Source organism: Schistocerca serialis, chromosome 4, assembly GCF_023864345.2.
Source record: "Schistocerca serialis cubense isolate TAMUIC-IGC-003099 chromosome 4, iqSchSeri2.2, whole genome shotgun sequence".
NCBI lineage: Eukaryota > Metazoa > Arthropoda > Insecta > Orthoptera > Acrididae > Schistocerca > Schistocerca serialis.
The window spans coordinates 485,656,813-485,675,815 of NC_064641.1; the positions used below are offsets into that span (position 1 = coordinate 485,656,813).

The window sequence follows — 19,003 nt, forward strand, 5'->3', positions numbered from 1 at the left end:
GCTACACTCCATACAAATACTTTCAGAAACGACTTCCTGACACTTAAATCTATACTCGACGTTAACAAATTTCTCTTCTTCAGAAACGCTTTTCTTGCCATTGCCAGTCTACATTTTATATCCTCTCTACTTCGACCATCATCAGCTATTTTCGTCCCCAAATAGCAAAATTCCTTTACTACTTTAAGTATCTCATTTGCTAATCTAATTCCCACAGCATCACCCGACTTAATTCGACTACTTTCCATTATCCTCGTTTTGCTTTTGTTGATGTTCATCTTATATCCTTCTTTCAAGACACCATCCATTCTGTTCAACTGCTCTTCCAAGTCCTTTGCTGTCTCTGACAAAATTACAATGTCATTGGCGAACCTTAAAGTTTTTATTTCTTCTCGATGGATTTTAATTCCTACTCCAAATTTTTCTTTTGTTTTCTTCACTGCATGCTCAATATACAGATTGAATAACATCGGGGATAGGCTACAATCCTGTCTCACTCCCTTCCGAACCACTGCTTCCGTTTCGTGCCCCTCGACTCTTATAACTGCCACCTGGTTTCTGTACAAATTGTAATTAGCCTTTCGCTCCCTGTATTTTACCCCTGCCACCTTCAGAATTTGAAAGAGAGTATTCCAGTCAACACTGTCAAAAGCTTCCTCTAAGTCTACAAATGCTAGAAATGTAGGTTTGCCTTTCCTTAATCTATTTTCTAAGATAAGTCGTAGGGTCAGTATTGCCACATGTGTTCCAACATTTCTACAGAATCCAAACTGATCTTCCCTGAGGTTGGCTTCTACCAGTTTTTCCATTCGTCTGTAAAGAGTTTGTGTTACTATTTTGCAACCGTGACTTATTAAACTGGTAGTTCAGTAATTTTCACATCTGTCAACACCTGCTTTCTTTGGGATTGGAATTATTATATTCTTCTTGAAGTCTGAGGGTATATCACCTGTCGCATACATCTTGCTCACCAGATGGTATCTTTTTGTCAGGGCTGGCTCTCCCAAGGCTATCAGTAGTTCTAATGGAATGTTGTCTACTCCTGGGGCCTTGATTCAACTTAGGTCTTTCAGTGCTCTGTCAAACTCTTCACACAGTATCGTATCTCCCATTTCACCTTCATCTACATCCTCTTCCATTTCCATAATATTGTCCTCAAGAACATCGCCCTTGTGTAGACCCTCCATATACTCCTTCCACCTTTCCATCTGAGCTCTTGATATTCATGCAAGTGGTTCTCTTTTCTCCAAAGGTGTGTTTAATTTTCCTGTTGGCAATATCTATCTTACCCCTAGTGATATACGCCTCTACATCCTTACATTTGTTCTCTAGCCATCCCTGCTTAGCCATTTTGCACTTCCTGTCAATCTCATTTTTGAGACGTTTGTATTCCTTTTTGCCTGCTTCATTTACTGCATTTTTGTATTTTCTCCTTTCATCAATTAAATTCAGTATCTCTTCTGTTACCCAAGGATTTCTATTAGCCCTTGTCTTTTTACCTATCTGATCCTCTGCTGCCAGATAATATGTTAGTTTCGCATGTTCAAGGTCTAGCCTGATCTGCTTGAAATGAGATCTTAATTGTGGCCTGGTGGTATGAGTGTGCCATGGTGCTCTTAAAAGACAGACAGAATACTACTGCCATGGCGCAAAAAGGTAAAAAGGGAATACGTGCACACGTGCACTGCACAGCATGGGGAATGCAAACAAGATGTTCTCGCCTCACCACTGCAAAGGCAGGCTGCCCCTAGATCTCAGGTGTAAATATCATCATATCTTTTTGTGGTATCATAGACTAGACTGATACCACCCCACTGACGTTTTAAAGCTGGCAATGGAATTGCATTTTTCCATTAGATGCCAATAGCAGTCACGCGGTTCTTTCAGACCCAATGGTGTGTGCCCACTGAGCCGTGCCTCCAGTGGCTCCCTACCATGTGCTCCTTCTGCTGCCACAATATAGGACAGCCTACAGCCACCAGACAGTCCACTCACACTTAGAGCCACTTCTTTATTTGATGCTGTGCACATGTCACCTAGTTGCAGCTCTGTCTCTATCAATTGTGCTTTAGTTCAGAGAGCCTCATCCTTGTTGCTGTTGTATGAACTGGATTCTATCTCTTTCTGCATTATTTGTAATGAGTCTTTGCACACTTGGAGAAATATAAGTTAAGTAAATCTTCTGTTTGTTGTGTTAATTTGTTTGCTAATCATTCCTGCTCCTGTACAGCTTTCGTATGATGATAGTTGACACAATACTCTGTCGTGAAGCTCTCCTTATCATTGTGTATGAATTCATACACAACAGTTTGACGATAAGTGCAGCTGGGGTACTGAGCCAAATGCTTTTCAGAAATCAAGAAACATTCCACCTACCTGACTACCTTAATCCAAAGCTTTCAGTATGTCATATGAGAAAAATGAGAATTGAGTTTCACATGATTGATGTTTTCAGAATCCATAATGGTTGGCATGGAGGTCATTCTGTTCAAGAAATCTCATTTTTATGTTTGAGCTCAGCATATGTTGCAAGATTCTATAGCAAATTGATATTATGGATGATACTTTTGGGCACCATTCCTATTACCCTTCTTGCATTAGTATATGACCTGTGCTTTCTTCCAACTAAGAGGCACAGTTTTTTGTTCACGGGATTTACAATGGATTATAGCAAATACAGTACAGAATGTGACAGAAATTTCATCAGGACTCGGAGCTTTGTTCATTTTTAATGATTTTGACTGTTCCTCAATCCCACTCACACTAACATTTAGTTTACTCATCTTTTCAGCATTATGAGGATTAAATTGGTGCAAGTCTCCTGAGTTTTCCTTTGTAAATTAACACTGAAAAACACAGTAGAGCATTTCAGCTTTTGCTTTGCTACTCTCAGTTTCGGTTCCTGTCTCATTTGCTAGGGACCGTACACTAACTTTGGTGTCACTAACAGTCTTTGCATATGACCAGAATTTCTTTGGGTTTTGTGAAAGATCATTTGACAGTATTCTGCTATGGTAATCACTGAAGGTTTCATGCATTGCTCTCTTGACAGCCAAATGCATGTTATTCAGCATCTCTCTACCTGTAGTCCTATGCTTTGTTATACATGTATTATGTGCTAGTCTGTGTTTCTTTAGATGTTTCTTTATAGTGACTGTATACCATGGAGTTTCCCTCCCATTATGAACTGTTCTACTGTATATATATGTATCCAGTTCATGGTCAATTTTTTTTAAACTTGAGCCATAGTTCCTCAACTTGAGCCTCCCTTGTGCTGAAAGTTTCAAGATCCTCATTAAGATATAACTAGTTTTAGTTGTCCTTTGCACTTTGGTAATCATCGTTGTCATTGAAATGAGTTTTGATATGCACATCCTCAAGTGTATTTATTGTCACTAGATCAAGCATATTTCCGTCATGAATGGAGTTCCAAACTATTAGTTATGTCTCACAGCACATCTTGTCTGCTCACCACTAACAAAACTATAATTTTCCCATTTGATTGTCGGGTGATTAAAGTCTCCACCAATGATAACCGTATGATTGCTAATGTACAGGCAAAGCTGAGATTTTCTTAAAAGATTTTGGTTACATCAGGAGATGAATCTGGTGGGAAATAGAAGGAACCCAATTGCCGTTTTATGCCCACCCCTGATACTGAGTCTTGCCCAAACAATCTTGCATGCAGCTTCTGTTTCTATCTCAGAGGATTTGAGTTGCTTGTCTACTGTGACAAATACACCACTTTGATTGCCCGTCAAGTATATATTCTCTTGATATATACTTAATGTTCCCCAAAAATCACACTGTTATCAATTTCAGGTTTCAACTAGCTTTATGCACCTTACATTACTTGAGCTTCACTGCCTTTCAGGAGAACTTCAAACTGTTGCACTTTATTGTGAATGCTTCTGCAGTTACCTGTTAGGAGTTCAATACTCTCACTATTGGGGGCATTCTTTTGGATCTTACACTTACAATTCTAGATCTCCTACAGCTCTCATTATCTGGACTGGATGAAGAGTTGCCTAATCTAAAAAACCCTAGTATGCAGACCACACACAGTCAGCTGCTTGGGTAGCAGCCTTGATGTGTAGTGCACACCTGATCCATTTATGGGGACTCTACTGCTCTCAATCCTATGGCACAAGAACAGGAAGTCACAGCCTAGCTAGTTATAGAACGTTTAAAGTCTCTGGTTCAGTCCTTCCACTCAACACAGACTCAGGGACCATAATCCATTCTGGAAGTAAAGTTGCAAATTGTGAGCTTCATTGAAACTTCATGTATAAGGCTGTTTTCAACCTTCTTTGCCAGTCACTGAAATGATCCAAGTATGGTCTTGGAGCCAAGACAACAGGCATCATCTGCCGCAAAGTGCACCACAATCTGCAGTTGGTTACTCCCTGTTCCCTCAGTAGCTGCAAGAACATCTCTTCAACATGTTGGATGATGGCTGCAAGCATACACGCATGCACCTGGTGTTGTTTCCTGCCCCTTGCTGTCATTTCCCTAGGAGGTACCATTACTCATGTTTGAACTGCAGGTGATTAATAAACCCTTACCCTTATGCATCTGAGTCCTCCTGACACAGGACATAACAGGTTTCCTCAAAACAGATGAAGTGAGTCTCACTGGTACAGTTTCAGTTTCAGTGACAGATGGCATCTCGAACTTGTTCATTACGGGGATCAGTATAACACCCTGAGTCTTCCCTGGTCACTGTCTGCCCTGCACAGGATGCCTAGATCTACCACTGACACACCACTAGCAGTAAGAGGACAAGTAATGACAGATCCTGTAATTCCTGCAGAAGAAACGTAATCCACAGCAGAGAATAGTACTAGAGGTACCTTTTGTACCAGTACTACAGGTAGCCTACATGACTCTTGAGAACTCTTCCAACACATTGTTTCACAACAGTTGTTAATCATTTGACTGATAACAAAGGATTAAGCAGGTTTTGATCTATATTTGGCAGGAATTATAGAAGTAATTTAAAGCTGCTTGAGTCTCGTCTGTTTGGTATGAAACTAACTTGCCAGGTTGCAGAACAAAATACTGTACCTCACAGATTTAATAAGGGGATGAAAATGGCCAGCTAGGACTGGCTGAAAGGATCTTAGCCATTGCGTCCTGACTTATCGTTTAGGAAGCAGGGAGCTACTCTTTGGCTCATGTGATGGGATTCAACAAAGACTAAATTGACAAATTTTAGCTGGCATATGGAAATATCCTCAATAAAGGGGGAATATCACTTACACATATTCATAATATGGGTGAATCTGCATTTTAGACTGCATATAACCCTCACACAATTTTTGCGCTATATGGGAAAAAACAGGTGGGGGCATTTAAAAGTACTGAAAGGGTGTTGCAATTTAAGATGGTTGTGTCTATGAATCATATAGGTAACTTTGTACCTCCAGCTTTAATCTTCCTCAGGAAAAACTGGAAAAAGGAATTAACTGGTGGAGTACCTATGGGAACTCCACATATAGTGCAAGAAAATGGCTCGATAACTGGAAAATTTTTCTCACATGACTGCATCATTTATTACTTTTGTTAAGGCAAACAAAGAGGATAAAGCATTGCTCATTGTTGATGGCCACTCAAGTCACAAACACGTTGAGGTGCTGAAATGTGCCAAAGAAAATGGAATTTTTCTATTTTGCATACTGCCCATATGTCCTCACTGACTTCAAATATTAAGCATGTCCATTTTTTGGGCTCATGAAGACCTATTACAATGAAGAAGTTTCAAAGTCCCTGAAAACAAATAGTTACCCAGTGGCAAATAAGTGAGCTCTTTGCTAATGTATATGGTAAAGCAGCATGTACGGCTAATGCGAACAGTGGATTTGCTAAGGCAGATCTTCGGCAATTAAATGTGGATGCTACTGAGCAACATCTGTTTGCTCTTAGACCAACAGGTCTAAGCCTGCACAGTCCGGACAAAATTCACCTACAGCTAGATGCAATAATGAATGTCAAGAGCAGAATTTTTGTGGATGTTCATACATGTTTTGGGACGTTTTGCTATCCGAAGAGGAAATTGTTTCCACAACCAGCTTTCAAAGCTCTAAAAGAGATATCCCTAAAACACTCAACATATCAGTTGACAAAATGTTTCCATTTCCTTCAGAAGACTTATGCTCATCAAGGAAATACAAAACAACTCAGGTTTCTTCAGGCTTTCTGAACACCAATCCCAAAATCAGGCTTCTAGAAGAGAAAGTGCACCAGAAAAAAAAAAAAAAAAAAAAAAATTATCTGAGAAACATTAGTCATCTAGACAAGCTCAGAAAAGAATGAAGTTTAGCATTGCAGATGCCTATAAATCAGATATCAGTGCAATTGAAGACGTGTGTTTTTGTATATACTGGAATGATATAGCTTTCCATTCAAGGCCAGGGGAATCATGGATTAAGTGTACTACACATAAGATGTGCACTCATAGTTAGTGAGCTGATGTCACAGCAAGGGTTAAGGATTTTATGTGAGATCTTTCTAAACCATAGAAACATATGCAAGAATATATATTACACATTCAAGTGGTTTTTGCTTAGTGCATTCACATTTTTTCTGCAAACTGCAGACAGCGTCATTTTATAATCATAGTACAATGATGTATTGGCATAGTTTCTTTTCTTATTTTTTCTTAATGATGCAGTTTAATGTTTTAATGATTTCTAATTATTTTTGAGCACATATCTTCTGAGATTTTAGAAACATGTGCATAATAAAAATAATGATGAAAGTTTTATACAAAGAAAAGGTATGCCATTTTACGCAATTTTCTACGGCTAGTGTCTGAACGTTCTCAAAAGTAAACTATTGCTTATGTAATTATGCATTGAAATTAGAAAATGATTATTCTGAACAGGGACAGGCTTACTATTCTCAAAAATTTTAAAAGAGCACAAAAAGTTCAACATTACAATTCACAATAAATGTGTGATAAAATCAATGAAATATTACACAGAAGTGAGGTGAATAGTACAATATCTGAATGTAGAGTTTCAAATTAGCTCATGAATCTGGTACATGCAATCTCACACAAAGGAAAATTCTGACATCAGCTTTTACAAATAAATTTAATTAATGAAGACGTCGGCTGTGAAAGCTTACATGTTATGATTAGCTGATGTCGTAATGACTTCTACATTGGTGTGCCTAAGATGAATACTGCAGTGTCAGTTTATCTAAGTAAAAATCATGCACCAGCAGCAAAGCACATCTTCTGTCTGGAGCAGCTAACAATGCAATCATCAGAAAATGTAGTGGTGGCTAATAAATCTCAGATTAAGAAAAAGTAGAAAAGTTCTACAGAGTGCACCAGGGAATTTTATTTAGAAGAATACAAGAGAATTCACAAAATTGAAAAATTTTTAGGCTTCAAAAGTGTGTAGATACTTTGATGGATTAAACTCATTTAAGGTGTGTGCATGTAAGATCGAGAAAATGTTTAGAGAAACTGGTGTACTAGCCGTAGTAAACACATACATTCTAAAAGCGATATTATCTGTTAAAAGACTGCAGCCCAACATTTGTTCTGATTTGTATCAGTACAGTACCAGAAATAAAGAAAAATTTTACATCAGTAGCCACAGAATAGCGCTCTATGAAAAGGGTCCACAATATGCAGGTTTAAAGTTAGCCAACACACTGCCTAGTAAAGTTATGACCCTACCCAAAATGAAGCTTAAATTTCATCTAAAGAAATTTTTGTTTCAAAATCCATTTTAAACATTAGAATAATACCACACCTACATGCAGAATAAGAAGTGCTTCGAAAAAACATGCAATTAGTGTTAAGCAAAACCATTTTTATTTGTAATTTAAACATTTTGTTTATCAATGATGTATTCAGAAGAATGTATTATTGTGCTATGTATCAAGAATTGTATCCTGTTTTTATACACATGCAATGAATCATTTAATGTTAAATAGAGCATTATTATTATTATCTTCTTTCCTTTCTCAGACCCTAGGTCTGGTTAAAAATGGAAAGTGACGCGGACCTTGATCAAGCGTGACTTCCTTTTAACTGTACGGTATATGTTACATTGCATTTAGGAACTTTCGGGTAATTGAACATGCATCAATAATTACAGATTTCTGTAGTCGTATTTATACGTTTGGATGTAGCTGTATTGCATTGGTGTACTCGTGGATATTGTGTGGTATGACTCCTGTAGTTGATAGTATAATTGGTATAATGTCAACTTTATCCTGATGCCACATGTCCTTGACTTACTCAGCCAGTTGGATGTATTTTTCAATTTTTTCTCCTGTTTTCTTCTGTATATTTGTTGTATTGGGTATGGATATTTCGATTAGTTGTGTTAATTTCTTCTTTTTATTGGTGAGTATGATGTCAGGTTTGTTATGTGGTGTTGTTTTATCTGTTATAATGTTTCTGTTCCAGTATAATTTGTATTCATCATTCTCCAGTACATTTTGTGGTGCATACTTGTATGTGGGAACGTGTTTTATTAGTTTATGTTGTATGTCAAGTTGTTGATGTATTGTTTTTGCTACATTGTCATGTCTTCTGGGGTATTCTGTGTTTGCTAGTATTGTACATCAGCTTGTGATGTGATCTACTGTTTCTATTTGTTGTTTGCAAAGTCTGCATTTATCTGTTGTGGTATTGGGATCTTTAATAATATGCTTGCTGTAATATCTGGTGTTTATTGTTTGATCCTGTATTGCAATCATGAATCCTCCCGTCTCACTGTATATATTGCCTTTTCTTAGCCATGTGTTGGATGCGTCTTGATCGATGTGTGGCTGTGGTAGATGATATGGGTGCTTGCCATGTAGTATTTTCTTTTTCCAATTTACTTTCTTTGTATCTGTTGATGTTATGTGGTCTAAAGGGTTGTAGAAGTGGTTATGAAATTGCAATGGTGTAGCTGATGTATTTATATGAGTGATTGCTTTGTGTATTTTGGTAGTTTCTGCTTGTTCTAGAAAGAATTTTCTTAGATTGTCTACCTGTCCATAATGTAATTATATATAAAAACAAAGATGAGGTGACTTACCGAACGAAAGCGCTGGCAGGTCGATAGACACACAAACAAACACAAACATACACACTAAATTCAAGCTTTCGCAACACACTGTTGCCTCATCAGGAAAGAGGGAAGGAGAGGGGAAGACGAAAGGAAGTGGGTTTTAAGGGAGAGGGTAAGGAGTCATTCCAATCCCGGGAGCGGAAAGACTTACCTTTGGGGGAAAAAAGGACAGGTATACACTCGCACACACGCACATATCCATCCACACATACAGACACAAGCCTATAATGTAAGTTTTTATGTCAATAAATCCCCTTCCTCCTTCCTTTCTGCTTAATGTGAATCTTTCTGTTGCTGAATGTATGTGATGTATTCTATATTTGTGGCATTGTGACCGTGTAAGTGTATTGAGTGCTTCTAGGTCTGTGTTACTCCATTTCACTACTCCAAATGTGTAGGTCAATATTGGTATAGCATAATTATTTATAGCTTTTGTCTTGTTTCTTGCTGTCAATTCTGTTTTCAGTATTTTTGTTAGTCTTTGTCTATATTTTTCTTTTAGTTCTTCTTTAATATTTGTATTATGTATTCCTATTTTTTGTCTGTATCCTAGATATTTATAGGCATCTGTTTTTTCCATCGCTTCTATGGAGCCCCTGTGGTTATCCAATATGTAATCTTCTTGTTTAGTGTGTTTTCCCTTGACTATGCTATTTTTCTTACATTTGTCAGTTCCAAAAGCCATATTTATATCATTGGTGAATACTTCTGTTATCTTTAGTAACTGGTTGAGTTGTTGATTTGTTGCTGCCAGTAGTTTTAGATCATCCACGTATAGCAAATGTGTGATTTTATGTGGGTATGTTCCAGTAATATTATATCCATGATTTGTATTATTTAGCATGTTGGATAGTGGGTTCAGGGCAAGGCAGAACCAGAAAGGACTTAATGAGTCTCCTTGGTACATTCCACGCTTAATCTGTATTGGCTGTGATATGATATTATTTCATTTCGTTTGGATATTAAGTGTAGTTTTCCAATTTTTCATTACTATGTTTAGGAACTGTATCAATTTAGGATCTACTTTGTATATTTCCAATATCTGTAGCAACCATGATTGAGGTACACTATCAAAAGCTTTTTGGTAATCAATGTATGCGTAGTGCAGTGACCTTTGTTTAGTTTTAGCTTGATATGTCACCTCTGTATCTATTATCAGTTGCTCTTTACATCCTCATGCTCCTTTGCAGCAGCCTTTTTGTTCTTCATTTATAATTTTGTTCTGTGTTGTATGTGTCATTAATTTCTGTGTAACGACTTAAGTTAATATTTTGTATATTGTTGGTAGGCATGTTATGGGGCAATATTTTGCTGGGTTTGCTGTGTCTGCTTGATCTTTAGGTTTCAGATAAGTTATTCCATGTGTAAGTGTATCAGGGAATGTGTATGGGTCTGCAATGTAATTGTTAAATAATTTAGTTAGATGTGAATGTGTTGAGGTGAACTAGTTTAGCCAGAAATTTGCTATTTTATCATTTCCAGGGGCTTTCCATTTGTGCGTAGAATTAATTGCTCGGGTGACATCATGTTGCAAAATTATCACTTCAGGCATTTGTGCTATCGTCTTGTATGTGTCTGTTTCTGCTTGTATCCACCGTGCATGTCTATTATGTTGTACCGGGTTCGACCATATGTTGCTCCAAAAGTGTTCCATGTCTGTTATGTTTGGTGGATTGTCTATTTTAATGTGTGTGTTAACTACTGTCTGGTAAAATTTCTATTGGTTTGTGTTGAATGTTTGGTTTTGTTTCCTTCTGTTTTCACTTTTTTGGTATCTTCTAAATTGTTTGGCCAATGCTTGTAATTTCTGCTTCTTTTCATCTAATTGCTCTATCACTTCTTGCTGTGAGATTTTACCTAACCTTTTTCATTTTTTGTCTGATATTTCATTTCTTATAAATTGTGTTAGCTATCCGATGTCTTTTCTCAGTTTTTCTATTCTAATCTGTAGCCTGTGTTGCCATGCTGGTTTTGTGGGTTTCTTCTGTGTGTTGGTTGGTTCTGATCTCTGCCTAGTGTGTATATTTAGTGTAGTGAGTGCTCCTACATAAACCAGTAGTTGTAACTCTTCCATACTTGTATTTTCATTTATTTTGTTGTGTATGATTGTGTTGATAGTTGTTATTGTTGTTTCAACTTGTGGGTTATTTGGTGGTCTATGCAAGAATGGTCTAATGTCTGTATTTGTGTCTTTGTATTCTATATATGTCAACTGAAATTTTTCTTCTAATTCTTACATGTGTGTCACTTCATGTTCTATTTGTGCTTGTTCTGGTGGCTGTCTTAAGATTTCGTTTTCCTCTGATTGTTTAATTGATGCGTGTTCTTTGTTTGTTTGCTCTGGGGTGTTTGAGTCCATTACTGTAGTTTCTTCTTCTTCTGATTGCACATTATTTTGTTCCAGTATTTGTTGTACTTGTTGTTTGATGTTTTCTAATTCTGACTGGGGTATCCTGTTATTTTTTATTATTACATGGATCTGATCAGCTAGTCGTTGTTCTGTTATTATTATTATTATTATTATCATTATTATAAGGAAAGAGTAAACTTTAACAGCATAATAAAGAAAATAAATGAGTGAGTGTGGTGCTGTGGGAATTACCAAAAGGTGAAAGTGGTTAATGACAAATATTTTGCCAAAAGATTTTTGGCTTTTGTATTGGTGGACTGCCTGCTACAAAGAATAATTAAAAATATATAGCAATTGAAAGTCCAGGATAGACTAATAATAACATTATGATTATGATAGATTACTACTAACCATATAGAAGAGACACTGAGTGAAAATGATTGTCTTTTTATTTTTAAAGTTGGAAGGCCTACAGCAGTCCTTTAAGACAGTGGTATTCACTTTACTTCAAGAATGTGGGGACAAGGAAGATAAGACCATTGAGTGGAAGCATAATGTATTTGACATGAAACGAAATGATCGTATGGCATTGTTGGCCGGGAGGCCCCATTCGGGGGAGTTCGTCCACCATATTGCAAGTCCTTTTTAGGTGGCACCACATCGGCAACTTGCAAGTCAATGATGAAAATGATGATGAAGGACACACAACACCCAGTCCCCTGCCGCGAATCAAACCTGGGCCCCCTGCATGATAGGCGGTAATGCTACTGCTATGCTACGGAGGCGGACAATGTATTTGTCTTACTGAGTAACTAGTAACCCTGTGGAAATATGTATGAAGGAGGTCATCAACAATGAAGTAACTGAGAGCATGAGTTGTGCCGTACGAAGTAATGAAGATGGAGCAAGTGACAAATTTGCTAACAGAAAAAGTTCAGTTTCCTCCTTGAGATGGTCGCATTGTGGATGCAGTGAAAAAACAAAACTTGTAGAACTTGAAGTTGAAGATCTTGTTCGCGTTGAGGTGAAGCAAAAATCTAAAGAAATTTTTTCAGAAATATCAAATGTTTTTGATTCTGGTTCCAGATGCCAGAGACAGTGGTCATATGTATGTGAGTTGCATTTGCATGAATGTATGTATGTTGTCTAATTTTGACAAAGACCTCGTTGGCTGAAAGTTAATTGTGTGACAGTCATTTTGTTGCGTATTTCTTCAACTTGGCATCTCCACTATATGGTGAGTAGCAACTATCCTTTTCATTACATTGTTACATTCCATCCTGTATTTCCATCATTTTAGGTACTGAATGAAATGCATTTGACACACACTCAAGAGAGCAATGTGTGATGCCTTGAATAACTGCTGTAGCAGAATATTGTCAAGTGATATTTCATAGAACCCAAAGAAATTCTAGTCGTAAAGGATGGTAGTGGCAACAAAGTTAAAGTCCAAAGCCCAGTGAATAAGACAGGAGCCGAAACTGAGGGTATGATTCTTTACAAAAGAAAACCCAGGAGAATTGTCTCAATTTAATCCTTGTACCACTGAAAAGATGAGTGAAACAAGTATTAGTGGTATTGGAAAACAGCTGAAATTGTTAAAATTGAACAAAGCTTCAGGGCCCAATGGAATCCCTGTCAAATACTATACTGAATTTGCTGCTGAGTTAGCCTCTCTTCTAACTAAACTCTATTGTAGATGCCTCACACAAAAAATCATGCGCAGTTCTTGGAAAAAAGAACAGGTCAAATCCAACTACAAGAAGGGTAGTAGAAATGATTCACAAAACTACTGTTCAATATCTTTGCCATCGATATGTTGTGGACCTTTAGAAAACATTCTGAGCTCAAACATAATTAGGTATCTTGGACAGAATGACCTCATCAATGCCAACCAGCATGTATTATGAAAACATTCATCATGTGAAACCCAACTCGCACTTTTCTCACAGCATACTGAAAGCTTTAGATTGAGGCAATGAGATAGATGCTGATTTCTGAAAAGCATTTGACTCATTACCACACCTACACTTATTGTCAACAGTTTGATCATATGGGGTATCAAATGAAATTTGTAGCTAGACTGACGACTTTTTGTTAGCTAGGATGCACCATGTTATCTTGGATGGAGAAGTAACTTTGGGTGTGCCACAGAGAAATGTGTTGAGGATCTTGGTGTTCATGTTGTATATTAATGACCTTGCAGACAATATTAATAGTAAAATCAGGATTTTTGCAGATGATGCAGTTATTCATCTATCTGAACGAAGCTGCATAAATATTCAGTCAGATATTGATAAGATTTCCGAGTGGTGCAGATATTGGCAACTTGATTTAAATGTTTATAAATGTAAAACTTCACACTTCACAAAATGAAAAAATTGATATCCTATGACTATAACATCAATGAGTCACTGTTGGAATCCCCAAACTCATACAAATACCTGGGTGAAACACCTCGTACACATAGCTTCAGTTGTGGGTACAGCAGCTGGTATACACTTCAGTTTATTGATAGAATAGTGCAGAAGTGCAATCAATCTACAAAAGAGATTGCTTACAAATCACTTGAGTGACTGGTTCTAGAATACTGCTGAAGTGTACGGGACCGTCCCACGTAGGACTAGGGCTAAGGGCTAAGAAGATGACATAAGATCAGAGAGGAACAGGGTGCATATTTAATTCTGCCTAAATATGCACCCTGTTCCTCTCTGATCTTATGTCGTCTTCTTAGTCAAACCATTAAGATTTTTTTGACTCAAATAGGATACTTGCAAGTTTGTTGCTTTAAATGATGATGCATTTTACACATTTCAATGTAGCTAAAAAGAAAAGGAAAAAAAAGTAGGGGGGGGGAGTTTACCCGCATAATGTCCGTCTTCCACGTTGGTGTGTATTTTTTAAGGCTAATAATTTCACTTGTATTTTATATTAAAAAAAAAGTTTTCTTGCTAGAAGTTCTAGCTCTGAACGATGCACTATTGAGTGTTATATGGGCAGCCTCTTTATCTGAAATTACAGTCCTGTGTTTTTAACGTTCTTGTTCTAGTGGTATATGATACGAAAAATCTGTTTATGTACTGCATCTGTGTGTTGTATTATACACCTTAATTCCTCATTTTAAATTTACCGCCTTCATTTATATTTTACTTCGTCAAAATTTTAGGGTAAGTTATGCACAGGTGTTGCCCCTAGTAATTCCATCTTATCAATGTTTTATGTGCATTACATTTATAAAGTTTTAGTGGGTATGTTTATCCAGTTTACGGTCTCTTATTCTTATCACTGCTGGGTCGCAGTGCCACCTCTTGAGGTGATTCTGTATTAGGCTTCAGTACTGGCACACGATGCTGTGGCGCATTATGCTTACTACCTGAGTTACTGTTACTCACTCCTGTGAACGGGAACACGTTATGGAGATCTTGGTGCCTCTTGTGTCCCTCTAGAAAAGGTAATGATTTTACTATTTTATATTTCTAGTTTATACTGAGTTGAACGAAGGCAATGTTGGCTTGATATATTTGACAATGCCCTTTGGCTACACTGACTAAAGGATTCGTCTAAGAAATACCAAATTAAGGTATTTGCTCTTTCAATAGGTGATCTGTTTATACATGCTTATAGGTTATCCACGTCTGCACAACGTGATCGCGGTTCTTAAATAGATGTATTTGTTCTCTGTTTTCTCTGTAGATAACCTGAAGATGCCTAAATAAGGCAAAACGCATCGTTGAAAAATAATAATAATAATAAAACAAATAAAATTGCTACCAAGACTGTTTTTAACCAATATTGTTAAGCACTGGTTTGCTGTATGCCACATATGGATTGGAAGAATTTCTGTTAGGCAAGGTCCAATATTGGTCTTTGGTTGAGTCTGGTAGGGTTGGTGGCAAAAAGATGTTTCCACTGTAGGGGCTGGGAGAAGGTCTTTAACAATTCCTACATGACTGAATTTGGGAGTGCGGCAAATGGTGAGGCCTTTGGAAAGGACTGATATTTCTGTGGGGCTAAGGCTTCTGGAGGAAAGGTTTGTGACTGTGTTGCACGCCTGTTTAGGCTCTGGATTCTGTGTGGTGGTGGGAGGGAGCTTTGGAAGGTGTGGTAAGTGTAGTAGGTCTGTGAAACAGGGTTTGTCAGCTATCTACATCTACATTTATACTCCGCAAGCCACCCAACGGTGTGTGGCGGAGGGCACTTTACGTGCCACTGTCATTACCTCCCTTTCCTATTCCAGTCGCGTATGGTTCGCGGGAAGAACGACTGTCTGAAAGCCTCCGTGCGCGCTCTAATCTCTCTAATTTTACATTCGTGATCTCCTCGGGAGGTATAAGTAGGGGGAAGCAATATATTCGATACCTCATCCAGAAACGCACCCTCTCGAAACCTAGCGAGCAAGCTACACCGCGATGCAGAGCGCCTCTCTTGCAGAGTCTGCCACTTGAGTTTATTAAACATCTCCGTAACGCTATCACGGTTACCAAATAACCCTGTGATGATTGGATCTTCTCTATCTCCTCCGTCAAACTGATCTGGTACGGATCCCACACTGATGAGCAATACTCAAGTGTAGGTCGAACGAGTGTTTTGTAAGCCACCTCCTTTGTTGATGGACTACATTTTCTAAGCACTCTCCCAATGAATCTCAACCTGGTACCCGCCTTACCAACACACACTTGATAAGCTCTAGCTTAACTGGGAGAGTGTATTTTAGATTCTTTTGGCTGTTGCACAGCTAGTATATGATTGATGAACATTGTTGTGATATGAGGTGACTTGAGGATGTGGATCTGCAGAGTGAGGGACTGGACATGTTGAAGGTGATGAGAGTGAATCACAAGTGTTGGTTTAAAGGACGAGTTTTGCCATTGTTCGACATTTTTCATAAATTAACTATAATAACATTTTGGATCAATTGCAAATTACGTGCAGACCAAGTTTTGTTGGATTTAGTTCAGGTTTTTACCAAGGTGCAGATTTGTAAAAGCAATGGAGGGTGCAAGCTCAGTATATTACTACTATTTATTCCTAATGATCAACTTGTGTTAATTAATTTGTGACAATAAATTCGTGTCCTTTACAATGGATTTAATAACATGGAAAGGTGGATTGTGATTCTGAAAGTGAATGTATTTGGTTTTAAATAAACTCTGGAACTGTTCTTTCTCCAAGTTTTCTTCTCACCAATATTATATAATGTTGACCAAAACTGTGTATTGATCGTATTTGTTAGGACACACAGACATTGTTAGGAACAAATACCAGCTACAGATGTGAGCTCCTGTTCTAGTGTACTAGTCAATCAGTCCTCTTTCTACATTTGGATGAACTAGCATACTAAATACTGGCAAGGAACTTATATAATCCTCCGATTCTTCTTCCTGCGGTAACGTTCTTCTCTGTAACTGAGATTACCACCAAGTCATTGCTCTCCACAAATTTTGGAACCATGGAATTGTTACTGACATCATAGTTTTTAAATCAAATCTGATTATATTAAGTATGAGAGCAGGAAAAATTAGATAAGTTAGAGGGAAACATTCCACGTGAGAAAAATATATCTAAAAACAAAGATGATGTGACTTACAAAATGAAAGTGCTGGCAGGTTGACAGACACACAAACAAACACAAACATACACACAAAATTCAAGCTTTCGCAACCAACGGTTTCTTCATCAGGAAAGAGGGAAGGAGAGGGAAAGATGAAAGGATGTGGGTTTTAAGGCAGAGCGTAAGGAGTCATTCCAATCCCGGGAGCAGAGATTGAGGCTTGGTGGATAACAGGAAGAGAGGATATATTGAAGGGCAAGTTCCCATCTCCGGAGTTCGGATAGGTTGGTGTTAGTGGGAAGTATCCAGATAACCCGGATGGTGTAACATTGTGCCAAGATGTGCTGGCTGTGCACCAAGGCACGGTACAGAAGCAAATAACCAGACCCACTTCCTCATCCCCTCAAACCCAGAACCTCTCACAGAAGAACCCCAAAAGCGCCCCACTTGTGACAGGATACTTCCCGGGACTGGATCAGACTCTGAAGGTGGCTCTCCAGCAGGGATACGACTTCCTCAAATCCTGCCCTGAAATAAGATCCATCCTTCATGAAATCCTCCCCACTCCACCAAGAGTGTCTTTCCGCCGTCCACCTAACCTTCGTAACCTCTTGGTTCATCCCTACAAAATCCCCAAACCACCTTCCCTACCCTCTGGCTCCTACCCTTGTAACTGCCCCTAGTGTAAAACCTGTCCCATGCACCCTCCCACCACCACCTACTCCAGTCCTGTAACCCGGAAAGTGTACACGATCATAGGCAGGGCCACGTGTGAAAGCACCCACATGATTTACCAACTGACCTGCCTACACTGTGATGCATTCTATGTGGGAATGACCAGCAACAAACTGTCCATTCGCATGAATGGACACAGGCAGACAGTGTTTGTTGGTAATGAGGATCACCCTGTGGCTAAACATGCCTTGGTGCACGGCCAGCACATCTTGGCACAGTGTTACACCGTCCGGGTTATCTGGATACTTCCCACTAACACCAACCTATTCGAACTTCGGAAGGTGGGAACTTGCCCTTCAATATATCCTCTCTTCCCGATATCCAGCAGGCCTCAATCTCCGCTAATTTCAAGTTGCCGCCACTCATACCTCACCTGTCAGTCAACAACATCTTTGCACTTCCACCTCGACTGACATCTCTGCCCAAACTCTTTGCGTTTAAATATGTCTGCTTGTGTCTGTATATGTGTGTGTGCGAGTGTAGACCCGTCCTATTTTCCCCCTATGGTAAGTCTTTCCGCTCCCGGGATTGGAATGACTCCTTACCCTCTCCCTTAAAACCCACATCCTTTCGTCTTTCCCTCTCCTTCCCTCTTTCCTGACGAAGCAACCGTTGGTTGCGAAAGCATGAAATTTTGTGTGTGTGTTTGTGTGTCTTTTTATTGTGCCTGTCTACCACCGCTTTCCCGTTTGGTAAAGTCATGGAATCTTTGTTTTTAAAAATTACATTATTAGGGGCTAATGTACCAATGGCCTTGCCGCAGTGGTAACACCAGTTCCTGTCAGATCACTGAAGTTAAGTGCTGTCAGGCTGGGCTAGCACTTGGATGGGTGACCATCTGGTCTGCCAAGTGCTGTTGGCAAGCTGGGTGACTCAGCTGTTGTGAGGCAAACTGAGGAGCTACTTGACTGAGAAGTAGCGGCTCCAGTCCCGTAAACTGACAGGGCTCCAGTCTCGTAAACTGACATATGGCTGGGAGAGCGATGTGCTGACCACATGCCCCTACATATCCGCATCCAGCGATACCTGTGGGCTGAGGATGACCTGGCAGCTGGTCGTTGCTATTGAGCCCTCCAAGGCCTGTTTGCACAGAGTTTAGTTTTAGGGGCTAATGTTGTATCCTCAGAAACAGCCACGAAAACAGGAAATTGCAGAATATCCTAACAGCTTACATGTAATGAGATTAGTTTTTTAACTGAAAATTAAATAAACTGATAACAAGTGAAGATCATTGCAAAGTAGTTTCAAAGAAGCATGAAATGACATAAGTGAAATTAGTATCAT

General features: G+C 38.7%; 1 pseudogene; it reads left to right on the plus strand.

The window, feature by feature from the left end:
• Positions 1-18,463: 18,463 nt before the first annotated feature.
• Positions 18,464-18,581, plus strand: LOC126475743 (5S ribosomal RNA; annotated as a pseudogene).
• Positions 18,582-19,003: the final 422 nt, after the last annotated feature.